The 17,751-nt window shown below is 39.4% G+C and overlaps 1 protein-coding gene across 2 annotated transcripts in view; it reads left to right on the forward strand.

The window, feature by feature from the left end:
- LOC117487208 (bone morphogenetic protein receptor type-1A-like) overlaps positions 1-17,751 on the forward strand; it is a 50,441-nt gene that overhangs the window by 2,280 nt on the left and 30,410 nt on the right. For both annotated transcript variants that reach the window (XM_034135878.1, XM_034135879.1), the window contains exon 2: positions 15,978-16,082. The gene's annotated coding sequence lies outside the window, so the exon portion shown is untranslated. The remainder of the gene's footprint in view (positions 1-15,977; positions 16,083-17,751) is intronic.

Here is a 17,751-nt window from a genome sequence, read left to right on the forward strand (position 1 = left end):
TCATGATAAAATTATTGGTTTTTAGTAAAACATGAATTCTGTGTAGTTTGAAAATGAATAGGAGTTGTTTTATATTCTAAGCATACTGAACACATGTTGGTTGTTTTGACTAGTCATTTTCAGCAAACAAATGCTCAAAATGCCAATGCTTTTATCTGACATTTGGGAGAAATGTTGTCGGTAGTTTTGTGAAATGAAACAGAAATGTTCCTTTTATTTAACAGAAAGCTTTTAACCTTGTGTCTTATTATTACTCTGATTGGGAACCCAAGTAGTCGCCATATCAAAGGCTTTGTTTTTTGTCTGTATGGGTGGATATCTACTAGGGATGGGAATTTGAAAGCAAATGTATATTCGAATATTCAACCCCCAAAAAAACGGTTAACCGAAATGTACTTTTTTTTTTTTATTAAAAAAATAAAATAAATACATGTTCAAATAAGTATAGAAACAAAGTCGAATTTGTCAAATGTATTGAACTGGTGATCACAGTTTGAACAGTTGACAGCTATAGGCCTACAGCTTTCATGCTTAAAACATAACTTGGTTTTTAAATTAAAGAGGGATCATACACGAACAACATAACGGGTTAGGGTAACGTAACCCTATCACAACAGAGATCAACAACCTATAACAGGGCCTATGCACAGAATGCAGCTATTCAATACTCATTCTTGTTTAAGAATATGAGCATGTCTACTCAGGGGAGAGGCGGGTGCGGAGGCGATTCACAATCAGGCCATCTGTAGAGAAGACCCTCTGAGCTGGAATGTGGGCATAAGATGAGGTTTGAGTCTGCTTGATCTGCGTGTAGGGAGGGGCAGCAGCCATATCATTAGCTAGAACTAGCTAGATCTGATGGATTTGGACATAAACGTGAGTGAAGTATAACCGGATGCGAGAGAGAGAGATCAGCACCTGCAGCTCTGCCCGCTGTGAGGGACCGGTGAGCGGAGCAAAACACACCTTTAGACCTAACACATTTAGCTATGGCACTGTCGTACAGTCGTATACATTGAATTATAAAAAAAAATACAATAAAGATATTCATTTCTCATATTCGAATAGCTGAATAATTTCGAATATTCGATTAATCGTTCCCATCCCCAATATCTACACATCGCAAGTGTAAACAGGAAGCTGGTAGTAAACAAAGTCTAACTCTTGGACATTGCGACACTTTTTGTTTTGGGGAAGATCTGAATTGCTCTGTGGACGATCAGTGAAGTAATTATTAAGGCTGACATTTATTACTTTATTCTCTATTTTAACAATTCGTGTGGCTGATTACAATCTCCCATTCGCATTACAGCTTTGTAAAATGGCCTTATTTCAAGAAAGACGCCATCCATATTTGTGTAAATATTGCGATATTTTAATGTTATTATAAATTCCACCGTTTCATTTTTTATGTGTGCATCAAAAACCCCAAGAAAACATTCCTTGTATGTGTTAACTTACTTGGCAATAAACCTGTTTCTGATTCTGAAAGGGTTATAACTATTTACCTTTCAAACATTTGAAGCAAATTATAGAAACAACTAGGTCTGTGCAATTAATCGTATTTTAATCGCAATTACGATTTTGGCCTGCCGCAATTACGATTTTGGCCTGCCACAATTACGAAAACAACATAATCGAAAAAAACGATTATTTTGCTTTGCTAGGTTGTGACAGTGCACTGCAACATATTTGATCAAATGTATTTGTATTAATCATATTTATATATGTTTAGTAGCTTGTTGAAGTGCGCTCCAAAATATTTGTTGATCTTGTTTATTGGTATTTATTATTATTTGATATTATTTATTTAAAAAATGTAAATGTATAATTTATTTAATTTATTTTTGTATTGGTTTTTCAGTTGAATTATACGCTCAGGGAAATCAACAGTTAAAAAGATACTGTTCAAATTATTATTTGTATTTGTTTAAAAGTTCAATAAATGGATGTTTTCAGTCATAATAATAATCGTATTTAATAATCGTGATATCAATTATTGACCAAAATAATCGTGATTATGATTTTTGCCATAATCGCACAGCCCTAGAAACAACCCAAAAGCTATATGGAGTGTAAGACTAAATAAATACAGCTACCATTACTCTTTGTTAAAGTATTGGAACGTTTAGATCAGAGGACACCTTGTTGAACTGATCCAACTGAAATTAAAGAACCTCATATACATTTGCTCTGTACATTTGACATCTTATTCTGTCTTAATTCATACAAAACTATATCCTAAAGAGGAGAAATTCATATTTTACACACAGTTATGAAGGTGCTTTTGTATTATTGTACGTATTCAGATACTTTCTTTGCATGTAAACAAACAGAAACATTATTTTTGACGCTATATTTGATTAAAACTGAAACTGACAGCTAATTATCAGTGTTATGATGCCTCTCAGTACCAAAACAAGCACTCTTTTTTTTTTATCTACGATCGATCGTGCACAAAGAGCTTCTCTGTTGAATTATTTTGTGCAGGATAGAAGAGTAAGTTATTAGCTTGTTAGCTTTAGCCGTCTGCAGGTGTAAAGGTTGGTGGAAACGGGCTTTACTCTCGCATCACACTCTTTATTTTAGGCTACATAACAAAATGTATGTTAAGAGAACGCGAGGCTTCAGTATTATTTAAAGTCTTTTCAGCACAAAATTCCCTCTTTCTTAAATAAAAAAAGAGGAAATTTCACACTAATATGACTTTTGATTTACCAAAAATCTGCTTCATATAGACTTAAAAATGCGTTCTTGTCACCTGTAATGTTAGTAGGAGATTTTCTTTAACGTCCAGCCAGAATAACCTGTTTTTTTTTTTAACACAACTTGTTGCTGTTTGCAGACAGTATTCACATTTCAGCATGGCATTTGTCTCTTTCAGAAAATACATATATATGACTGTATCGTCCGTTTGAAAATCAGTATTAAATCACAATAATGACAAAACAATCTCTCAAATATATATATTTCTTTGTTATTTATCATAAACGGTATACAGGAAACAAATGCCTTTTTTGGGGGGGTAAAACACACATTTTTCTATCAAAAGCATGTTTGACCTCAGTTTTACTTTGCAGATCTCTCAATGCATTTCGACCTGATCAGAGGATATTAAACAATTCATGGATTAAATGATTTGAAGACATAAATAATCAACATTCATCATTTAAGTCACATCTCCTCGTTACAGCTGCTTTTCATTGTGTAACGCAGATATGAAACTCTGTCATTTGATTGATATATAGATGTATAGATAGATGGACAGATGTATAGATAGATGGACAGACGGACGGACGGATAGATAGACAGACAGACAGATAGATAGATAGATAGACGGACAGATAGATAGATAGATAGATAGATAGACAGACAGATAGATAGATAGACGGACAGATAGATAGATAGATAGATAGACGGACAGATAGATAGATAGATAGATAGACGGACAGATAGATAGACGGACAGATAGATAGATAGATAGACGGACAGATAGATAGACGGACGGACAGATAGATAGACGGACAGATAGATAGATAGACGGACAGATAGATAGATAGACGGACAGATAGACGGACAGATAGACGGACAGATAGACAGACAGATAGATAGATAGACGGACAGATAGATAGATAGATAGATAGACGGACAGATAGATAGATAGACGGACAGATAGATAGATAGACAGATAGATAGATAGACGGACAGATAGATAGATAGATAGATAGACGGACAGATAGATAGATAGACGGACAGATAGACAGATAGATAGATAGACGGACAGATAGATAGATAGACGGACAGATAGATAGATAGACGGACAGATAGATAGATAGACGGACAGATAGACAGATAGATAGACGGACAGATAGATAGATAGATAGATAGACGGACAGATAGATAGATAGACAGATAAATAGATAGACGGACAGATAGATAGATAGATAGACGGACAGATAGATAGATAGATGGATAAGAACTTTATTGATCCCAATTTGGGAAATGTTTGCGTTGCAACAGCATGAAAAACACAAGGCAATGTACATAAGAGAAATTAAGACACACAAAATAAACAGTCCAAAATATTTCAGAAATAAAATAGCATTAAAAAGTTAAAGAATATATCAAATAAAAAATATATACATGTGGAAAACATACAACTGGAAATACCAATTTCAAGTAACAAATATAATGCAGGATATTATCGTGCATGAAAGGATTATTCAAAATGAAATAGATTACATTGTTTGAGCTTTATACCTTCAGACTCCTCCCCCTCCCTTTTTCCAGGGAAAGAGCATATTGGCGGAGGGGGGGGAGGCATTGTTAGAAATGAAAATCTAACATTATCCATATGCCAGACAGCTGTACATTCCTCAGCCAAGCCCAGGATCTCTGTTCCCGAAATAACAGGCGGACTTACTGACAGCCACAGCTCGGCCACAACAAGAGAGAGTAAGAAAGAAACGGGGGTGTATTGTTGAAGAGAAACACAAAATAAAAATGCAGCATCAGAACTGATTCGTTCAACAGATGAGTTTTTATCACCTCTTTTCACAATTTTGTTTTTGTTTGCAATCATAGTTGCATTGTTCCTGTTTAACACATAAATTAAGGGGTACAACAGATTTAATGGATCAATTGTTTGAACTTTATTGTGTCAGAAAACCTTGACTGATTTAAGAGAAATGGCGGTGCTGCACAGCAGTTTCAACTAGGAGGGAAAATATAATAATGTGATTTAATTATCAGTAGATATGTATACTCTATTGATCAAATACATTCATTAGTAACAGTATAAATACACTGCAGGTCATGTATAAACAGTATGGGCCGCTTCCATATTATAGGACGTATCATTTTCAAACTACTCTTTGGACTACAGAGCATCAGAAATGTAAAGCCCAAGTTAAAGTCTGAATCATTTTTCATTTTGTCTACAATATAATTTGTCCAATAGCTGGATCTTGAACATGTGACTTAACGATGAATCTGTTAAAACGTTGATTATAATTTATTGCATAACATAAAAAAAGCATTAGAAATAAACGGTGCATAGGGTCTATAAGCAAATACCTTCATTTTCTGGATCAGTACTAATAGATACGTTTTGGCTTTTCTGTTTGGCTCTAGGATATTGTGAGTTACACCAGCAACACAACAAAACAAATACAAAAGAAACACACTTTGATTGTTATTTATTTGTAAATTACACTACTTGTACCGACTATACAGTTTGAATCATGGCTCCCTGTAGGGTGTGCAACAAAACATACCACAGCATGAGTATTTTTGATCCATGACGTACTTCAATTATGAAGTCTTTGTTCCCTCGTCTTTCGGCACGGACAAAGGTTAAGATACTTTATATTTTCTGTCCTTTTCTCTTCATCTATCACTCTCGCTGCGGACACAGACGCCATGTTATCTGATTGCGTATCATGCAGTGATTAGTGTGGGGTGTCACTTAGTCCGTAGTGTGTGTGTGTGTGTGTGTGTGTAGCCGCAAATCTATTTTAATACACTGACTCCAGCACTGTACTGGGACCAGTTAATGCTGCTGGAGTCGAGCAGGGCTGTCGGTGGAAATAAATCAAAAATATCAGCCAGTAAAAAAAGAGTTCAGATACATTTATCGTAGGTTACATTTTGCTGCTGAATAGCGCTGTGTTATTATCCAATGACACACTTTAATCAAATGCATGGAAACTCAATCAAATCCCTTGTAGCTTTTCCTTTTAAAATGTTACCTTGAAGAGTGTAGCTTGTAGCTTTAACATCGAAGCGTTCAGCCCATTGCATTACATTACATTACATGTAATACGATTTTAGACGCTTTTATCCAAAGCGACTTACATACTCAATACTGTGGACAATCCCCACAGGAGCAATTTGGGGTGAAGTGTCTTGCCCAGGGACACAATGACATGCTGACTGCAGTGGGGTTTGAACCTGTGCTCCCCTGATCCAAACACCAACGCTCTCTCCACTGCACCACACGCCTCCTCCATTGCATATTCCTTGTAGCATGTGGCTTTGGCCTTGTAGTGTATAGCTTTTACTTTTTTATCGCTTAAAGAGGCCCCATTATGCTATATTCCCTCACCTGTAGTGTGTTCTATAGGTTTTAGTGCATGTAAATGGTCTGCAAAGGCTAAAATCCCTGTGTTCCCTCCAGAGGGGGTTTCTCTCTCGCACACACTCCTCTAATTTCCCCTTTAACTGTGCAACACGTTGTATTGTTTTTATCTACCAGCCCTTCTCAAACTGCTACTAAAAGAAAACTGTAAACTTGATCATGAGCGCGTGCTCCACTAGCACCCCCCCGTCAAGGCTTGCCGGCAGTACACTTTCCGTCACAGGAACACGCTTTGCTGGCGGCGAAAATAATCCCACCAGACTCCTTTGCCCCTCCAACAGAGGGATGTCCTTGTCCTTTTTCCTTTTCGTCATTTCAAGCGATAAAAACTCGATCTTCTCTCGGATTATTTATTTTTTTGGACGCCCTCGGCTCGAGTTCAGGGCGTTCTGAGCTGAATAATGGCGTCAAATGGCGGCAAGACGCCCCCCTGGCGGAAACGCTGGCGCAGAGTAAATAAACAACTGCAAAAAATCAAGACTTTGTTTCTAGATTTTTTGTTTTGTTCCTTGCTCATCTGTTTTCAGATTACATCCTTTTTTTACTAGACATAATTTACAAAAGCAACAGATCACATTTTGCTTGCTTAAAAAAGTCAGTTTGACAAACCCAGATATCTCTTTCCTTCTCTGGGTGTTTCTAGTCTCCAGAATTGACCCATACTAGATCTCTGTTTCCATTTGTTTCTTCCCTTCTCCTTTTTACTTTTCTCACTTTTCTCTCCCAGGATTGTTTCTGAGCTCTGGGATCTCTTTCCTTTCCTTTTTACTCTTTTCTACCTCCCCCCATTTCTCTTTTTTCCTCCTCCTCCCTCCACCTCTCCCTCTCTCTTGGAGTGTGTTTCCAGTCTCGGAGGCCGGGGATCAGATTACTCCAGGAGTCTCGGAGGCTCTCTGGCGAGGTGGCAGTGGAGGAGGGAGGGAGGGAGGGAGGGATGGAGGATGTAGGGAGGGAGGGAGGAGGTAGAGAAGGAGATCAGGTTTCACATCTCCAGCTCTCCCCTCTGTCTGCCTCCCTCCTCCTCCCCCCGGCAGGCTGGAGACAGAGTGGCTGAGCCAGGGAGGAAAACATGCAATCCACCCTCTTCCTCCTCCTCCTCCTCCTCCATACGTCCAGCCTCGTTGCTGCAGCAGATAAATAAAGGCAGTAAATGGGGAGCCGAGCACACAGAGGGACGATTCTTCACCTCCTTCACCTCCTCCTCCTCCCCCCCCCCCTCTACATCCCTGCAGAGATATTTTATATCCTGCACCGTGTGTTTTCATTCTCCTGGATGTGTGGCAAAGGTGAAACTGCTTCAGGGAGACTTGAGTTTCTTAAGAAGCCAAGATCTTCTAGACTCAGAAATCAGAAAAATGTGCGTCTGGAACAGTGTTTCCGCCAGACCAGGGCTGAGAGGGCGTCCATCCCGAGAGCGGGGGGGTAGGGGGGTGGTGTGTGTGACGTCGCGTTGTGTCACGTGACTTGAATTTTGAATTGAGCCGTCCCTTAAGTTATAGATACTATCTCTTTACGTATTAGTGATGGGAATTCCGGCTCTTTTTAGTGAGCCGGATCATTTGGCTCGGCTCACTAAGAAGAGCCGGCTCTTTCGGCTCCGAAACGGCTCTTCAGTTTACCACGGAGCCTCAGTTTCGCCGCTGCGAGGCTCCAGCGCTCGCAGTTCACGCCTTTGCCCCTCCAACAGAGGGATGTCCTTGTCCTTTTTCCTTTTCGTCATTTCAAGTGATAAAAACTCGATCTTCCCTCAAATTATTTATTTTTTTGGACGCCCTCGGCTCAAGTTCAGGGCGTTCCGAGCCGTCAAATGACGGCAAGACGCCCCCCTGGCGGAAACGCTGTTCTGGAAGGAATATCAGTAGTTGTGGTTTTAACAGCAGCTGTAGTAATCTGTGCTGGATGGTTTTGTACCTGAGTTTTCTGTCTCTTTTCTTGGAAACAGCTATGGAAGAAATATTATTTAGGTTTGTGTCGACAAGAACTGGAGCTTACGGTTGTTTTCATTTTAGACTAATCAGCAGATTATTTGGTGTTAAAAAGATAAAAGATTCAACTGTGTGAAAGTGGAAAAATAGTTGTATACATTGCAGACGGTATATTGGATAATCATTTGCTAATCATTTAACATAAAATAATTCGATTTTTGTGGAGTTTTTCCCTCTGTGACATTATGTAAACAAGCTGTCATTTTAAGGGTTACAATTGGGTCATATTTGGAAGGCATGGTTAAAATATTTAACTCTGAAAGTGGATAGTTTTAAATATATTTCATGGCAGTTTTTTTAATGACATTGTCCTTCTCTGGTCCCACTCCAGTTGAAGGTTGCGGCCTCTAGTTGTCCTTTTACAGGTATTGATCTCCGCTTTAAATACACCCGGCCCATCCCGGTGAATAATTCAGATCCATCTCACCACAAAGGAAACATTCTCCTTGTTGTTATGGAGGACTTTTCTGCCGCTTCTCTCTGCAAAAGCTGTGAAAATGTGATTATTTGTGGCCATGTGTGAATTTGTGTAGTCATGTGATGGCATGGTACAGGACGCCAGAGTGAAGTCTAAAAGCTTCACAAAAGCACAGCAAAAAAAAGCACATCTTTTATATTAAAACACAACAAAGCTTCTTTTCTTTTTTTTTTACAGCAATACAGAAAGTGGCTTTATAGTTATACGACTAGTAAAAAGCTGTGTTTTAGCTGTCCTTGTGTCCAGTTTGTGTGAAACGTGGGATAGCATTTGTTTTCTCATTACGGGAAACAATTTCAATTGTTCCTACTTTTGCAGGATTTTGTTAGACGTAAATCTTGTACCAAATGTCCAACAAACATTCTGTCTCTTTTGTGACGGTACAGTAAGTTATTCATTAGTTAGCAGCGTTTCCGCCAGGGGGGCGTCTTGCCGTCATTTGACGCCCTTATTCAGCTCGGAACGCCCTGAACTCGAGTCGAGGGCGTCCAAAAAAGTAAATAATTTGAGAGAAGATCGAGTTTTTATCGCTTGAAATGACGAAAGGGAAAAAGGACATCCCTCTGTTGGAGGGGCAAAGGAGTCTGGTGGGATTATTTTCGCCACCAGCAAAGCATGGCGGAAAGTGTACTGCCGGCCAGCCTTGACGGGGGGTGCTAGTGGAGCACGCGCGTGAACTGCGAGCGCACGAGCCTCGCAGCGGCGAAACTGATGCTCCGTGGTAAACTGTGGTAACATGAACAGCCGTTTAGGAGCCGAAAGAGCCGGCTCTTCTTAGTGAGCCGAGCCAAATGATCCGGCTCACTAAAAAGAGCCGGAATTCCCATCACTAATACGTAAAGAGATAGTATCTATAAGGGAAGGCTCAATTCAAAATTCAAGTCACGTGACACGACGTGAGGTCACACATGGTTGCTTTAAGAAACACTAAAGAAGAACCAGCTTGTAGTCTTCGTGGTTGCGAGGCGTTCCGTCTTCATTCTTGAGGATTTCCTTTCCTTTTCTGGGTAATCCTGCAGCCTGATAGGTGCAGTGATCCCTCTGAAGTGACGTTGGCCCCTGACCTCTGACCCCTGACTCCTGACCCCCCTGTCAGCTCACCACTAACAGAGCCGTATCCCCCCCCCCCTGCAGGATTAGACTGTCTGACCGATTTTACAGCAATCTTCCTTAATCAAACGAGCAAATACTGTCTGCTGAATATGTAGAACATGTTCTCAATTCTTCTGAGAGTTGAACCACTGGTGTGTTATTACTTGGAGTTCAGGGAATTTGTCTTGGAGAGTAGGACTGCAACAAATTATAGTTTCTAAATGTAATAATCTGCTTTTTAATTCGGTGATTAATTGTGTTAGTTTGTGAAACAACCCATCATTTTTCAAATTATTCAAATACGACACTATAAATATCTTGTGTTGTACAACTCCAAATGATCCCTCAAAATATAAACCTAACAACAGGCAGAACAAGTATATTAAACTCTAGGTGTTTGATTTTCAATATTGGGATTTGAGGATTAGTTTTATGGTTTTGAACACAGGCAGAAAAATGCGTTCAAAACTCCAAAAAAGGTATTAATTGCAAATCAAAGTGTTCTCAAATTCACAAAAAAGAACTAGTGTAATATTCAACAATAGCATTTGTTTCAACTATTTCTGCTTGATTGAAATGATGAATAGATAGTCAGAATAGTTGGCTGAGAGGAGCTTTAAAGTTGGTGTGTTTTTACAACACAAAGTACATCGTCTTGATTGTGTTAATAATAATAATAATAATAATAATAACTAATAAAGGTATTCTGATTCTGAATCTACACGCAGTTTCTGTTTGTTTACAGCCACCACACGCCTGTAAAAGCTGCAGGACGATGTTTTCCAGGCCAGACTGTTTTATATTCTTGTCCTGCATGCAGCCATATCCTCACTGAGTTTTCCCACTCTGGCTGGGCTGCTATGAAAGCACCCCCTTCCTCCTCCTCCTCCTCTTCCTCATTTCTGGTCTTTAATTTCAATTAGCTCTGGCTGCTGGTTGACTTTGAAGGCATTAGTCTCCGCTGCCTTCCTCTGTTGCTTTTGGGAAAGCCGGCAGCTTTAACTGCAGCGATCAGAAACAGAACGCTCTGCTTCCACTTCCTGCCCGCCATGCAACCCAACACACACACACACTCACACTCACACTCACACACTCACACTCACTCTGCAGACTCTGAATGCCTTGCAGTGGATGGGGAAATATAGGTGGGCCTTGCAGCTAAAATGATTGACGTGATGCAGAACATCTCTGGATGTTTCCTGGCAACTAAAGGCTGCTTCTGTTGGACTCAAAACGGCAACACGGAGGAGGAAACTAACGGATGTTTTGGCCTTTAGACATAATGGTTAGACCCAGGGCTGCGTGATTTATGGACAAAAAGATTATTGCAATGACAATTCTCATAACTGTCTATTAGGGCTGTGACTAGTGACTATTTCAAGTGTTGATTATTCTGCGGACTACTTTCTAGATGGATTATTTGGTATGAATATACTATAATATTCCAAACTTTACAATTAAAATATAAATAGGATAAGGATAGTATAAACATAAGAGAAGGGTGCAAAGTAGTTTAAGTTTTCTTCGGATTTTGTTAACATTTTACGGGTGGTATGTTTTAACTGGAATGTTTTGGCTGATATCCTTGCTGCCAGATCTCTTTAGTCCTTTACCGTCTGTCACAAACTCCCAAAATCCAAGGTAAGGTCTGAAAAATATCTGTTATTATTCAACTAAAAGTCTAAAACCCTGCCAGTGAATACAGTAATGTTAATAACGTATATTAATCATGCTTTAATCAGAGTCCTGGCCAAATGGAGAGGTTTTCTATGTACGTTTTAAAAGCACTTCTATATACACAACCTCACAAAGTCCACGGTCCTTGAATATCATGTTCAAAACCAAACTTTATTCAGTTATATTCTGAGTCGTGAGAAGTCAATGAAGTCTGCAGTGACACATAAAAACATTTTTCCACTGCTTAGTAACTTGGTTTGAGCTAAAATTGCAGGAAATAGCTGTGTGTTTGTTCTCTGCTGTCAGTGTCGGCGTGTGTTTGTGTGTCTATGAACCGTCCCAGCCCACATACCGCCGTCTGCCTCCTCTCTCTACGTAACAAGGACTGGTTTCACAGCTTTCCTGTCAGACTGTGGCTTCACACCTTCCTCCGACACGTCCCTCCAACGCTTATAGGAATTTACTTTTAACCCCGAGCAGTTTATGCTTAAAAACAGACGTGTTGCCCTGGTTACTTTACTGCTAAAATCACCAGGTTTCTCACAGACGATATGTGGGGAGAATATTTACTTGGCAATAACCAAACTTTGCTATTTGTACAGTTTGTTTTGGATCTTTACATGCTAGTTAAATGTCTTTCATAGCACATGGTAAAGATTTCGGCCAACTAAATGAAATCAAGGGTTTAGGAGAAGTCCTTAAAGTTTCGAGAATGCTTTAACTCATTGGCTTGTACATTCACCATGCACAATGACAACAAAGTAAAATAAGTGCATTAGAAGTGCTAACATGTTATCTGTGAAAGCTGCACCAACACTGAATATCAAACAGCCTTTGCAAGCTAGAGCATGTCTGGAAAACGAATTTAATTAATGACCTTTTCCTGCTCCTATTTAACATCTTTTATGTGAACTACAAGGCCACATGTGTTTTTGTTTTTGATTCCACTCGTGCTACAAATTATATGTTTGCCTTCAGTTGGTTATTCGCCTAATTCAATATTTTTTTATTAGAGTGATATCATCTTTTTGACGGTTATTAAAGCCATCAGATTGTTATCTTTGTGGGATATAAGGTGTCAATTAGATCAAATGAAAGTGAGTTTGACGAAGAGGAACATATTTTGAGTAATCGGGTCAGATTGTAGCTTCCTGTTTTTTTTATATTAACTTTTTCAAAGTGTAAACAGCCTGCAGTGTTGGTACTGCAGCTTCGAATGAGGCTGGACTTTTACTGCAAAAACACTCATCTGACTGATAACAGGCGGGTTTTCATTCAGGCTTTTTGTATTTTGCAGTCATTAAACACTCAAAGCACTGAGTGGTTCTGCAAAAATATTACCCATTGATAAAGTATTTCCCTCTGCAAATGTAATTGATTGTCTTACCAAACGTACCCTGGTTGCATGATGCATTAGAGTACAGTAAAGAAAAGGGTATGAAAGTACAGGACAGAAGAAAGGCAGTTAAGAATGGTAAAACCCAATAGACCAAATAAAAAAACGAAGTAAAATATGCAGTACATTGCAGTAAGAAATGCAGTATAGTGCAGTAAAGAAATGCAGTATAGTGCAGTTAAGAAATGCCGGATTTGTTTTGTAATTGTTCATAAAATTATAAGCATTGCAGTGCCTTCTTTGTTTTTCTGTGCAATTGTGTTTATTTACAAGTTGACATGTGCACAACAATTGTAAAAAATACTGATCAAGCTAGATCACATGTACATGTCTGCAAACAGAGCTGCTCGTTCCTCTTTGTATATCAAGATTTTCTGTTTCAACCAAAACATTTATTTTTTATGCTGTTTCCACTCAGCTGTTATAATTCATGGTTCTAATAAAATATTTGGATGCAGAGCTGTTTCACTTCAGTTCACCCTCGTGTGTGGGAGCTCTGTTTTTCCCTCCGCCTGTCTCTTTTTCTTGGCACCGCCTCTCCATCCATAAACGAGGTTTGGTGTGTGTGTGTGTTGGACAGAGAAGGCAGCAGCTGTTTTCTTTTTTTCTGCAGACCTTGTGACCGCTCTCAGCCCCCGTCTTCGGACATCTATTTTCTCTCGTCTGTTCTATAATAACTCAGTGGCTGAATCTCTAGTGCTGCTTTTTTCCTCCCAGAACACACACACGCACATTTTGAAGCTGCTGGTCATCTTACACACTGTCCTTGATTACATTTTCAATCTTTTATTGTGAAACCTGCGATGGAGTGCTGTTAAGAATAACTCTTGACCTTTAGAGACCAATGTTGTCATTTATTTTCAACCGATTATATTCATAATTCTGCCCAAAAATATGCTGCAGAGTGAGATATCCCTTACTTCTGCAGATGTGCTTGAAATTTACACTGGGACTTTGTGTTTTTAAATGTTTTTGCTCAAACTTCTTGAGTATTTTTCCTTGCAACTAACAATACAGACATTGGTAGTATTATAGTAGTAGTTTCATTTAAAGTAAAGTACTATATCTACTGTATGATAGTCTTAAATGTAAACACTTAAAGTTTACCTATTATGTTATATTGGAAAAATATTTTGTAGGGCCATACCTATACAAAACATGTCTGAAGTTTTTTGCTTAAAATACCAAACAGATCACCCATTGTAGCCATGCCTCATACTGCTCAAACCCCTCTATTGCAGCCCTGTTCCAAACAGGCTGATTCTAGCCACGCCCCTTTGTAGCGTCACGCAGCTTTCCCCTGCTACTGCTAGAGAGAGATTTCTACCGGGAGATCTCAGCTAAACGCTGCGGTGATTAAATGCCATGTTATGCTTCTAACCACTTCAAGCTTTATTTCTGAAACAGTATGGAGCTGAAGCCTTTCTCTCTCGCAGGGTTTACCACAAGGACATTACGTTACACATATTCTCTCCAGTAGCCTACAGCGTTAGCTCCATGGTTAGCTCTGAGTGTTAGCATGCTTGCTAATGTAAACACACAGCATATTACTCCCAAAACACGCCGCGCATTGTTTCTGACATGTTACAGTGCCATTATATGTATTATATATATATATATATATATATAACAACTTTACTCTAAGCCTCCAGCAGACATCCTGCTGAATACACAGACAGCTGCGACTGTATACAGAGACGATAGGTTGGGACGTGTCACGTGTGCCGGAGACAATAGGTTGGGACGTGTCACGTCGGCCGGATGTCACCAATGACATAATAGGAGCGAAAATTCTGGTTCTGCTTGTTGGCACCCCCCCCCCTTTTTTTTAATGTTCGTACGGAGGAAAAGAGAGAGGGTTTTGTTTTCTGACACTTTGTGAGTTCCCCGACACACCGGGGACACATTTATGTATAAAAAACATCAAAAAGTGCATTTTGCATGATGGGTCCCCTTTAAGAAAAACTATACATGCAAATGTGAACACAACAATCCCACACATAGTACATGGCAACAAGCTAAAGGTTACAGACAGAGGACAGTATATTTAAATTCTGAGGTCAGGAGTTTTGTTTTTGTTAGTTTGTGAGCAACCTTCCCCTTCAGTATTTGTACACAGATTCTCTCTGGGTGTGAATATTAACTCTCTCTCCTGACGTCTGCCTTCTTGACTAAATAAAGTCTCCTTTAAGGAGCTCCGGGCTGTCAAATAAAGAGGCTTCTGTGTTGAAGAGGGAGGAGGAGGAGCTCAGACTGTCAGCCTCACTGCTCCACTTATCTCTTTACAAACAGCAGCCAGACACAAACACACTGACATCAGCTCTGATCTAATGACGGAGCAGGGCCAGCAGTCCCGGAGGAGGGTCTGCTGGCTTTGAGGCTGCAAGAAGTCTTTGTGTGTCCCTGAAGGCTTCTAGGAATCAAGCACATGTTTTTATCAGTCCTTCCGGTCATAACGATGCTTCTGTAGCAGGCAGTCAGCTTGTTCCAGGTGAGCCATGCCTGTGCATAAAGGGCAACTCTGAGTCTTAAAAGGAAGTACAAATAGTACAATGCTGGAGTGTTTTGAACACAACATTTCTTAGACATTCTTTAACCTTTTAGATTAGTTTGTCCTCAAGTGTATCTGTTAAAGTAGAACTCTAAACTACTCTTTTAACCTAAAGGAAATTAGTTGTTAGGAACATCTCTACTAGATTATAGGCTATTATGCCAAAATCACAAGGGCAAAGTACTCTTTTGCTAAATGCAGCAGGAGAGTGCATGCAGCCAATCAGTAGACGGCGTCCCTTAAGTCCTGTAACATTGACCTGTGTTACAAATGATCGTTTCCCACTTGAAGAACATGCCTACAGAACATTTGTATTATTACGGCTGGTTGCACCCTGCCACTCCCAGGTGTGAATCCAGCTTAAGTTAATCTGTTAACTAACATATCTTTTGTGGTTAATTATAATAATTAGTATTATAATAATAAAGGGTGTTAGGATAGCACTTAGCAAAAAGAGCAATAAAAAAGTGCTTTAAATGGCAGACATAGAGGTGTGTGTTTGAGGTTTTTATGGTGTAGTTTAGGCACACCTCATATACTTAAGCTACACCCCTTTTGCAGACAAGTATTTTGCATGTTTGTAGTTTTAAAGTTCATTAGTGTTCAACAATCATCTGTTAATATAACAATGTATTAACGTCTTTTTTGTTTGTGAACAGGTCGGTGGTTGTGATGTTGTTCCGGCTTCCTCTGCTTAAAGACTGCATTTCCCATGGAGCAGTGCACCGACACGCACACTGTTGTACCATGGAGCCACCAGTCAGGTACGGAAACACGCACACACATTTAATTTTGTGTATTGTACACTTCTTTTGTGACTTTTCAGTGTCTTTCTTCAGCTTCTTTACACACTCAAACACACACACACAAACATACATCATTTGTTTGTGCTATCAGCGATTACTCGTATTATTTAAAACCTAATTACCCCACCCCCGTCTACTCCTGCTCTTTGAGTAGATTAACCTTTGACCCCCAGTGTTGAAGGTGGAGTCGGCCAATCAGAAGGCTTCCTGGCTTTTAATCACAGGCTATGATTGGGTCATTTCAGCTGTCATCTGGTTTGATTAATAACCACAGAGCAGGAAGAGCTGTGATTACACTGAGCCCCAAGGCTGTGTGTGTATGTGTCATTTTGTGTGTGTGTGTGTGTGTGTGTGTGTGTGTGTGTGTGTGTTAGGTGAAGTAATGCTTTGCCAAGAAAAAGAGTGTGTGTTGATATATGTGTGTAAAAGGTGAGGTCATGTCTTCGTCGGTTTCTGCTGAGCCTCTCCTGGAAATTCTTGAAATATTATTATCTCTGAAAAGTTAGTATGCAGCCAAGTTACATTTCGTTGATTACTTTTTATCAATAGATTTTACACGATTCGTCCACTGATACAATAGTTGATAGTTTGAAATTAAGTACTTTAATACTGATTTATCTGAACAAAATGCTCTAGGAAATCTTTCATTAAGCAGCACAATTTACACAATCCCCTATGCATGTATACGGATTGTGACAAAAAGTTAAATGCAAAAGGGCAGTTATGAACAAATCATTTTTTCTAAATTAAACATACAAAATGTGTTGTTAGTTTTTCGTCTCCCTGCCACGGACACAAAAAAACAATAAAAATACTTCAATAGAATGTTGTGCCAAAAGGTTTTCCACAGGTCAACAGCTGTTTTAATTTTCCATTTTGACTGGCTTGAGACACTTTAAAAGGAAACATGGAAGTTCAGAATCCGAGTTATTGTCAAGTAGGTTTACACATACAACAATTTGTTTATGCATATGAAAACATTTTAAAATAAAATGTTTGAAAGAAATATAACGGACAGTAAATGCAATTAGATTATGACGAGTTTGTGAAAGAACATCACTAGTGCAGATTTTTCTAGAAGTGTGTGAGTGTGTTTTCATGATGAAGTGACTCAAGTTCGTTGACAGACCTTCAAACAGAGCCGGCCAGTCTGCAGCACAAAATCACTCCCATATGTCTTCTCCCCCCCACACACACACACACACACACACACACCCACCCCCTTACACACTGCATACTGGCAGGACTCGACTACTCTCAGTTTTTAAGTATACATGATTTCAGGCAAGAGAACGCACAGAAAATGTGGATTAAAGCTACAAAATAACTTTGCAAAAATGGTTTCTTGCAATTGCACACACACACACACACACACTGGACCACCTATATGTCTCTGTGGCCTGGCTGCAGTTTCCAAGACGGCATGGTGGATGAAACCATCCGACTTCACGGAGTCCGGTCTGAGTCCAGACCACCCACACACACTTTTCAGACACTCACACACACAGTCTGCTCTATATTTTTTTACGTCTTTGAGGAAAGTTGTCTATGCTCCAGTTTCCACTCCTTCATACTGGGATCAGACCAGTGCAGCAGCGAGGCAGAAAATCCACATAAACACTACAGA

Source organism: Trematomus bernacchii, unplaced genomic scaffold, assembly GCF_902827165.1.
Source record: "Trematomus bernacchii unplaced genomic scaffold, fTreBer1.1, whole genome shotgun sequence".
Lineage (NCBI taxonomy): Eukaryota > Metazoa > Chordata > Actinopteri > Perciformes > Nototheniidae > Trematomus > Trematomus bernacchii.